Raw genomic sequence first — 9,586 nt, forward strand, 5'->3', positions numbered from 1 at the left:
TAATGGTGGTCAGGGGTTAAAAGAAGAGCACATGAGAGGTTTTCTCTCTCTGCCCTGATATTATCTGCCATGTAAGACCCCTGGGTCACTATCACCACTACCAGACACTCACCAGATGTGTTCCCTGCGCTGTGGACTTCCCAGCCACTGAGATTGTAAGCAATCAATTTCATTTTCTTACAAATTACCCAGATTTGTGTATTTTGTAATAAGCAACAGAAACAGACTAATATAGTGTTCAAATTGTCTGGCAGTCTTGCTAGCCAGAGAGTTTGTAGAATACAACTGTAGAGTAGTCTTCAGTTGCTGTGTCCTGACTTGTTCAACTTTCTATTCTGTCGCAGAGTCCTCTTAACATTTCGGGGTAAAGTTTCCATCCCCTCATTAGCAAAAACTTACCTTTCCTGAATTTTATGCCCTTGGGGTCAAGTTCTCTGACTTCCAAATGACAAGTAGATAATTGAACAGGGGAATTCAGTGACTGGAAGGAAATTTAGGTCTACAGAGGTGAGAGTGACTTGACCAAAATCGCATACTTTGTTAGTGGCTTAGCTGAGACTAGAATCCCTGGATCTGTTCTCAGTTCTGTGTTCTTGCCATGATAGTAGTTATGTCCTGACCTCATCTCATCCTTTTTTTTTGCTTAACAATATCAGATCCTAAAAACAAGTACCTTTATTGATTTTAATCAAACATCCTAAATATCTTACATGACTCTGAATGTTTGATTGTTTTTCCAAACTAAACCCATTATCAAAGAATGAAACTGTGTCAAGGATAAAACAATGTAGTACAGTTTCTGAAGGCATTTCCAAAGGAGTTCCCAAAATGTTTTGAGCACAACCTATGGAATAATTGTGTATGTTATGGGCTGAATGTTTGTCCCCTCCAAATTCACATGTTGAAATCTTAACCCCCCAGGTAATGATATTAGGAGGTGGGGCCTTTGGGAGTCTCCACCCTCATGAATGGGATTAGTGCCCTTATCGAAGAGATCCCGGAGAGCTCTCTAGTCCTTTCTGCCACATAAGGATAGAACAAGAAGTCAGCAGTCTGCAACCCAGAAAAGGGCCCTCACTGGAACCTGACCTTGCTGGAACCCTGATCTCACAGTGCCAGCCTCCATAACTATGAGAAATAAATTTCTGTTGTTTACAAACCACCCAGTATATGGTGATAAGCAGCCCAAAATGACTAAGACAATATCCAGCTAAGATATTTTCTTACTCAAAACTAGACAATTATCACCATCTGAAGGGGAGGAAAACTTTTGTTCTCAAAGGGAGTAGAGAGGGCTGGAAAAAATACAAACAGATCCTCTGATCTCAAATCTATATATCATGTTCAATTAATAGAAAGCCTGATGGAATAATTAGGCAGGACTGTCTTTCTTTCACTCTCTTTTGACACTTCCCCCCTCTTGTGATTATAAAATAATAAGCTCTGATGGCCCTCTCTGGAACACATTTTTCAGGGCTACCTGATCTGTGTGTCTCCCTGGTTGCGATTGTCATATTGGCTCAATAAATCCTTGCTGTATGTATTTGGCCTCAGTTTCTTTTTAGGTCAACATGGTGAAATTTTCTTCTTCTGTAAAGGAAAGAACTATTAATCAATGATATGTTAAGCAAATAGCATTAATGATCTAATGCCTTCTGCTAGCTGACTGTGAATAGTAATCGTTTATTCTTGGAAGTCCACAAGTACGAATTTCTTGAGATGCCTGGTCAATTCTCCCCTTCGTTTATCAAGTTTCCAGTAATACTCAAGAAGTGTATTAACTACTTTGAGGGATTTTTCACAGCTTGGCCAACACTTTGTTTCAAATCCTCTGTGTATTCTAGTACGTGTGTGTCTTTGGAAGCATAAATTAAAAAGTTAATGTTGGTGCAAGTGATCCCACTTAAAAACTTCATCGTAAATTTGGAGGTTACTGTGTGTATTCAGAATATGAGTAGATTCACCAGACTTTATGGTATAAACAACCTGCTATGCGTATAAAACTTTACGATGAAGATAAGGAGCTTGTGACAGTGTTGGTAGTGCTGCTTGTATTAAGTCAGAAATGAACACGTTCCTATGCACAGGTGTCGCTTTCCAGAAAACTCTGCTACAGCTGTGTGGTCAGTTAAAATTTATAGGTGGAAAAAGGGAAATGATGTACAGAAAACGGAAGTGAGGTGCAGAACACTTGGCTGACTGCAATTGGCTGAGACTCTGCTACTTGTTACAAGAGTAGGTTACAGTATGCTTGCACATCACGTTAGGTTACAAGAGTAGGTTAGTCTGTTTATATATCAAGTTCGGGTACAGTTTTCTGTGTCTGCAGAAACCTTTAGGCCATACTTAATCAACAATTCCCCCCTTTTGGTCAACCTCTATATTTTGAGAGATTGACCAAAATTTTAGGTACTCACATCACTCTGTGTCATCATTGTAAATAGATTTATTTGGGCTCAAATCTCACTAGGAAATAGCAGAATAATGGTTTTTATAAGGTGGGATCAGAGAAACAGAATAGAAAAATCTGATTGGCATCAAGTCACTTTTTCATAAGGGTTAGAGCAGAGGGAACTCTTATGCTAGAATCTCCTGTTTTCAGGAGAAAAAAAATTTGTCTGTTCTGAGATCTATCTGCTTCTTAAAGTTTTAGTTGATTATGTGGCACTTAACATGAGTGACTCGTGTTTTGGTTTGGTCTGTTCTATTGGCGACTAGTGTGGGAGCTCAGTCCGAAATAATTTTTGTTTAACAATTCCCCCCTTTTGGTGAGGTTCTCACTTAGGTGAGAGTGTGACCAAAATTTAGGGCATTAGCGCCACTATCAGTTACCATCATTTCAGGTTTCCAGTCTCAACGCGTCATTTATAGGTTATGTGCCATCAAGCTGGCTAAAGCTATAAGAAAATTATTTATTATTTTTCTAAAAATTAAGCATTAATATCGAAAGTATGCTAATACAAAACTAGAATTGTTACCAAACCCAACTCCAGTTGCTTGCCCTCAAACGCCACTATCAGTTACCATCATTTCAGGTTTCCAGTCTCAACGTGTCATTTATAGGTTATGTGCCATCAAGCTGGCTAAAGCTATAAGAAAATTATTTATTATTTTTCTAAAAATTAAGCATTAATATCAAAAGTATGCTAATACAAAACTAGAATTGTTACCAAACCCAACTCCAGTTGCTTGCCCTCAAACAAAGAGACTCAAAAGTCAAATGTTAGTGGAATAGGAAGGCAACTTTATTCAAGCCTGAGGAGACAGAAAGCTAAGCCATCACCCTGATAAACCAAAAATAGACGGAAAAGTTACAAGGAAGAACAGTTTGACGATGGCAGGGAAGTCTTGATCTGTGACCTTGGGAAAGTTGTCCATGTCTGGGATGCTGTCTAAGGAGAAATTTCCCTGGTTAGCTTTATCTGTACAGTTTCAAGAGTCTGGAGGGGCCCTTGAGCTGTGAGATGTGAACCCAAGGTTCAAGGTCCCAAAATTTTGCTGCAGTGTGGGTGGCAGGGGCAGTCTTTCTCTGACGTCCTTTCCAGAAGATCCAACCTCTGGGTTTTAGATCATGAAGGGTTTGATCATACTCAGTTGGTAGATCATAAACAGTTTCCTTCTACCTGATAAAAATGCACTTCATCATAATGCATTATGTCCTTGCAGCACTTGGTTATATCAGAGTTTAGGAGAGCAGGAGATACATGAGGTTCTATTACTATGGGGCATAACTCTTTCAATGAATATTTCATAAGGGGTCAATTTATGTTTTCCACTGGAAGTAGATCTGATTGTCATCAATGTACAATACCCTTGACCAAGGTAATTCGGTTGATTCAGTTAGCTTTGCCTAATGGTACTATACCTGTAATACCCTGTTTAACTGTTTTACAACTTGTGCAGTGAAAGAAGTACCTCTGTCACGGGAGATTTTCTCCAGGAACGTCCCATTAGAGAAACACATTTTTAAATAACCTTTTAGCTACTGGTCTTCCTGCAAGGGAAAGCTTCTATAGACCCAGAAAACATGCATTGAAAATGGCAATTGAATGAAATCCCTCTACAAATGTGTAAATAACCCATGAAGTAGCAGAAATGTACCTGAAGTATTTTGACTCTTTCCAGAATTATGGATTTAACAAACCAAGCATTGGTAATAAACTATTTTAGCAATTTTAGAATAGTTACCATACCAATTTTTTGTTTTTAAATTTTATAATTTGTATCATATTATCTCTTCCATGATGAGTCATGGAGTGCAGAGCTTTTGATAGTAAAGCTTTAAGGACTCAGGAAGGACCAGGTGGCTGTTCAAGTGCTCCATGAGTCCACACTTATCCCTGGATTTGTATCTTCTTAAATACCAATTTTGTTTTCCCAATTCAAGTGCATCACACTGTTTATTAATTGGGCTATTGTATTGTCCAGTTCTGTTTATAACAAAATATCTGGAATTGAGTGATTTGTAACAAAGTGAAATTTATTGCTTACAGTTTCAGAGGCTGGGAAGCCCAAAGTCCAAGAACACATCTGGTGAAGGCATTGTAGGTGATGACAGTGACTCAGGTGTCTCACATGGCAGAAACGGCAGAGCAAAGAGATACTAACCTCCTAATTCATCTCCTTTTAAAGCCCTCAGAACCATGCCCATGGCCACCATTAAACCATTCACTATGGCAGGGTCTTCACAATCTAATCACCTCTTCAGGGCCCAACCTTTCAATTACCATAACTGGATTTCCCACTCTCAACAGTACCAGTGGGGATTAAGCTTCAATGACTTTGGGGGGGCCATTCAATCTACTGAAGTTATCACAGGTAACTTGACTTGGATTACAGGGTTCATTCAAATTGCATATTTTAATTTCAATAGAGGCTAACTGTATTAGTCTGTTTCTTATTGCTTATAACAAAATACTTGAAACTGGGTATTTTATAAGAAAATGAAATTTATTTCTTACAGTTCAGAGGCTGGGAAGTCCAAAGTCCAGGGAGCACATCTGGTGAGGGCCTTGTTGGTGGGTGGTGACTCTTCACAGCAATGCAGGGAATCTCATGGAGAATGACTTAGCAAGAGAGAGCTAATTTATGTACTCACTCTCCTTATAAAGCCATCAGAACCATTAAGCTCATAACCACCCATTAAACCATCAACTTATTATTCCACGACTAGATAAATCTATTCACTGGGCATGATCCTCACAATCTAATCACCTCTTCAAGACCCTACCTTTCAATTACCATGATAGGATTTCCCACCCTGTTAACATTGTGTCACAGTGAGGATTGTTTCTAATACATGAAACTTTGGGGGACACAATTCAGTCCATTGCCCTAACTCAGCATGAAAATCTGCCAAAATATTCCCTTGGTACTTAACTAATTCTTGTCTTGCTCGATGTTGGCTAGCAGTTTTATAAACCAGTCAGTTTTTTCATTAGAGTTCAGGAAATTCTTACTTATTGCAATGATATCATCAGGTTATCAGAAACCTGTACCTGTCAGAGTCCTTTCCATGAAACTCCTTGAAGACACAACACTTTAGGATTATAATTGTTTGTAAAAAGCTTTCAGAAAAAGCATCAGAATCAAGTTAAAGTTAAAATGTGCACAACAAAATTTAAAATAGTCATGTCTAAAGATGCAATTGATGAGAAAATTTGGTTATTTCTTTCACTTACAATAATTTAACATAATAATCATAATTATTACTAATAACACACCAAAACATATTAGAATTTTAGGAATTTCATGCAATTTTTGAACATATATTGATAATATGCCCATACAAATATAACTCAAAATAGAAGTTTAATATCATTTTTTGTTTGACAATGCTTCCCATGTAACTTAACATATAAAATAAGCCTGTTTATTATCTCTCTTTTGAATGCTTTAAGGGCCAAAGTTAGTTTGAGGACAAAAGACTTAATATTGATTTTGAAATTTGATTTTAGGAAGCCTATCAAACATATCAAAAGCTTAAATCACTTGATCAAAATAGGATCACAGGTCTCTGTAAAATAATATTCATTCATTTAGCCAAGGTGATAGTTAGAAGATTTTAAAAGGCAAAAACTTTTACACTTTGATAGAGAGGAGACTTGGTCATCCAAATAATCAAAAGACATAATAAATATCACATGAGGCTAGAAAACCAAATTCTCTTAGAGTGAACAGGACTGAAGACATGTTGGGACATAAAACTACATAGGCTTTAGAAAAAAAAAAACAGTTTTTTTTCTTAGCATGCATTTCTCTGAGTTCCCTCTTCTTCCCAGAACCTTGGTTCTGTGGCAGGATGACATTATTTAAATAAATGTAAAGTTGTTTTCTGGTCAGCCTGGAGCTTCAGACTTGCTGTGAGACACATATTACCCAGACCCTGAGAAACCAAGGAAGACATCAATAAAGCTCTGCTGATTCCATCCTGAAGCAAATCAAAGTCCTGCAGGACCCTAAGATAACATCAAGGATGAGAATAGAAGCCAGATGGAACCTTTACAAGAAGCTGTACCTGGCTCCTTACACATTCCCCTCCCGCCTGCTTTTCATTTCCCGTGTTCCATTCCCTCAATCTCTTCTTTAAAAACCCTTCAGTAAATCTGAGTCTTTGCGTTGGTTTTAGTCTGTCCATCTGTTTTTGGTTTATCAGGGTGATGGCTTAGCTTTCTGTCTCCTCAGGCTCGAATAAAGTTGCCTTCCTATTCCACCAACATTTGACTTTTGAGTCTTTTTTTTTTGTTTGTTTGAGGGCAGGCAGCTGGAGGTGGGTTTGGTAACAATTTTAGTTTTGTATTAGCATACTTTTGATATTAATGCTTAATTTTTAGAAAAAATAATAAATAATTTTCTTATAACTTTAGCCAGCTTGATGGCACATAAAATTTTCTTATAACTTTAGCCAGCTTGATGGCACATAAGATTCATCTTTTATAAACTTTTATGACCTTTTCTTTTTCTCATTTGGAACAACTAATTTTATAAGATTCATCTTTTATAAACTTTTATGACCTTTTCTTTTTCTCATTTGGAACAACTAATTATTTTACTTTAGGACAAAAATTACCTTTTTAAAAATTTAACTAAAATACATCTTTTATGTAAGCTTTACTTACCAAAAACACATCTTACTTTTCTTGTGTATTAATAAGAATAATTTTAACTCTAGTAATCTCAATTTTAATAATTTTAACTCGAGTAATCTTATTTCTAGTGAAAACCTAGGAAGTAAGCAATTTTGAACTATTTTATATCAATATTTGTAGATTAAAACCATTTCCTAATTTTTGAAAAGACATATTTTCTCAATTTTTTTTTTTTAAAAGATGACCGGTAAGGGGATCTTAACCCTTGACTTAGTGTTGTCAGCACCACGCTCACCCAGTGAGCCAACCGGCCATCCCTATATGGGATCCGAACCCGTGGCCTTGGTGTTATCAGCACCGCACTCTCCTGAGTGAGCCACAGGCCAGCCCAATATTTTTTTAACAGACCCAAATATATGTAGCTTTTCTTATATTGCATAAAAACAAAACATGAAAGTACATAAACTTAAGCTTATGTATAATAACTAATATTTTAGTATTTTGATTTACTTAGAAATGACTCAGACATTTATGGTTACCTATTAATTTAATATAACATGACTTTAAGATTTCAAACTACTGAAAAAAAATTGTTAACTATGACAATTTTGTTTATAAGCATTTAACCCATTCACATTTGTCTAATTTGCTGATACCAAGCTATGAACCAGCATTAACCAAGGCCTTAGAGATTTTGGGCATAGTTACCCTTTCCCTAGCTGTCCCGGGTCCCAAGTACCCATGTGGCATCCAGGGCAACCACGTGGAGCCCGAGAGAGAAAACAGAGGCTACCAAGATAATGTCTAATGGATATCGTGTCTCCCAGCATGGCCAGGAGGCAGAGCTGAGACAGGGAGGGTGAGACCATATTGGGTCTCCTGCTGCTGGTGGCCCATGTGCTGTGAACACATATGTCTCCAACCTTACCTTTGCCACCTGTCTAAAGCTTATAATTTAGAGGCTCAAAACCAGACAAGCTAACAACAAGATGTGTACAAGGCTTTGGGGGAAGCCCAGCAGCTAGTTCTCTTACAGCTTTTAGTCTACAAATTAAGCAAATATTAAACATATCAAAAAAGCAACAATTTTATGACCTTAAAACATCAGAGTCAGTATAAATTTGTTTTGACCAATAGACAAACCTAAGCAAAAATGTGTAAATTAAGTCCTGAAAACATTGCTGTTTTATCAACGATTAAAAAAAAAAACACTATAGTCATGTGCACTTGAAAAACATTTAGGGTTATTATGAGTGTGCATTATTTATAAGCCAATTTGGTACTAGTAGACAATATACAAACAGATATATAGACATAAACATGTAGACACAACATACAGCTTACACACGTATGAATGTTTACATAGGAAAAAACAAAAAAAAATAAAAATGCAACATACAACTCACTAAAAAGGAGAGTTGGATTCAAATCATGTTTCTAAATGAAACATGTCAAAGCTTATCTGTCCCCTATGGTTGAAGCCCTCACCATGTTTTAAAGAAGGCAAGGTAGCAAATTTACATCTCAAAGCACAGAGAAAGAATGCAAGCTTTTCCAACGAGTTTGTGTGTGTCAGAGGAGACACAGAGAAAGACTAAAAAATGGATGCCAAGACAAAATAAAATCAGAGTATTTCACCGTAAGATTTTAGGAGGAGATGCAATAGATGAGCCTAGAAGAAAATCCAGAAGTCTGTTCAAAATAATAGAAGGCCAGAAAATTGTGTTTTGGAGACCTATTTTGTTCACTAGATGGTCTTTTTAACTTAGCTTCTGTTTCTTAGCTAAAATTACTGAGTTCGGCGTGGATGAATGAATAGAGCAAATAAAGCATTCTCTGTGCCTGGTCTCAGCATAAATAGCTCTGAAAAAGAAGCAAGCCTCCTTTACCTGAGGTCCTATTTTTTATAAACACTTTATCCAGCTTCTTTTTTCCTTGTGGGTGAGATGGCAACTGAGCCAAAAGCTTAGCAGATTCAATTTTTCTTATCAATTAGTCACTTGAGCTTTTATTTACCTTTTGTAAGGAGTCTTTTAAAAGAGGCAATAAAAATTTTGAAATATTTTTTAGAAATTTTACACTTTAATAGGCATCCCTGGCTAAGCCTAATTTAGGAGACCTTATTTTTAAGTGCACTGTTGTTCATTTGAAACATTCCCCCATAATTTTAAATGATCTTTAGTATGATTTCACCATGTTTGAATGCATTTGCTACTTCTGGGGCCTAAAACTTACACATGTAAAGGTAGGTATAGCCAGAAGGTGGAGTACTCAGTTCTTCAGAAATTAAGAATCCCATTTTTTTTTTTTTATGAAGATGACCGGTAAGGGGATCTTAACCCTTGACTTGGTGTTGTCAGCACCAAGCTCAGCCAGTGAGCCAACTGGCCATCCCTATATGGGATCCGAACCCGGGGCCTTGGTGTTATCAGCACCACACTCTCCGGAGTGAGCCACGGGCTGGCCTTTTTTTTTTTTTTTTTTTTTTTTTTTTTTTT

This window comes from Galeopterus variegatus, unplaced genomic scaffold (genome assembly GCF_000696425.1).
Source record: "Galeopterus variegatus unplaced genomic scaffold, G_variegatus-3.0.2 Scaffold8603, whole genome shotgun sequence".
Taxonomy (NCBI): Eukaryota; Metazoa; Chordata; class Mammalia; order Dermoptera; family Cynocephalidae; genus Galeopterus; species Galeopterus variegatus.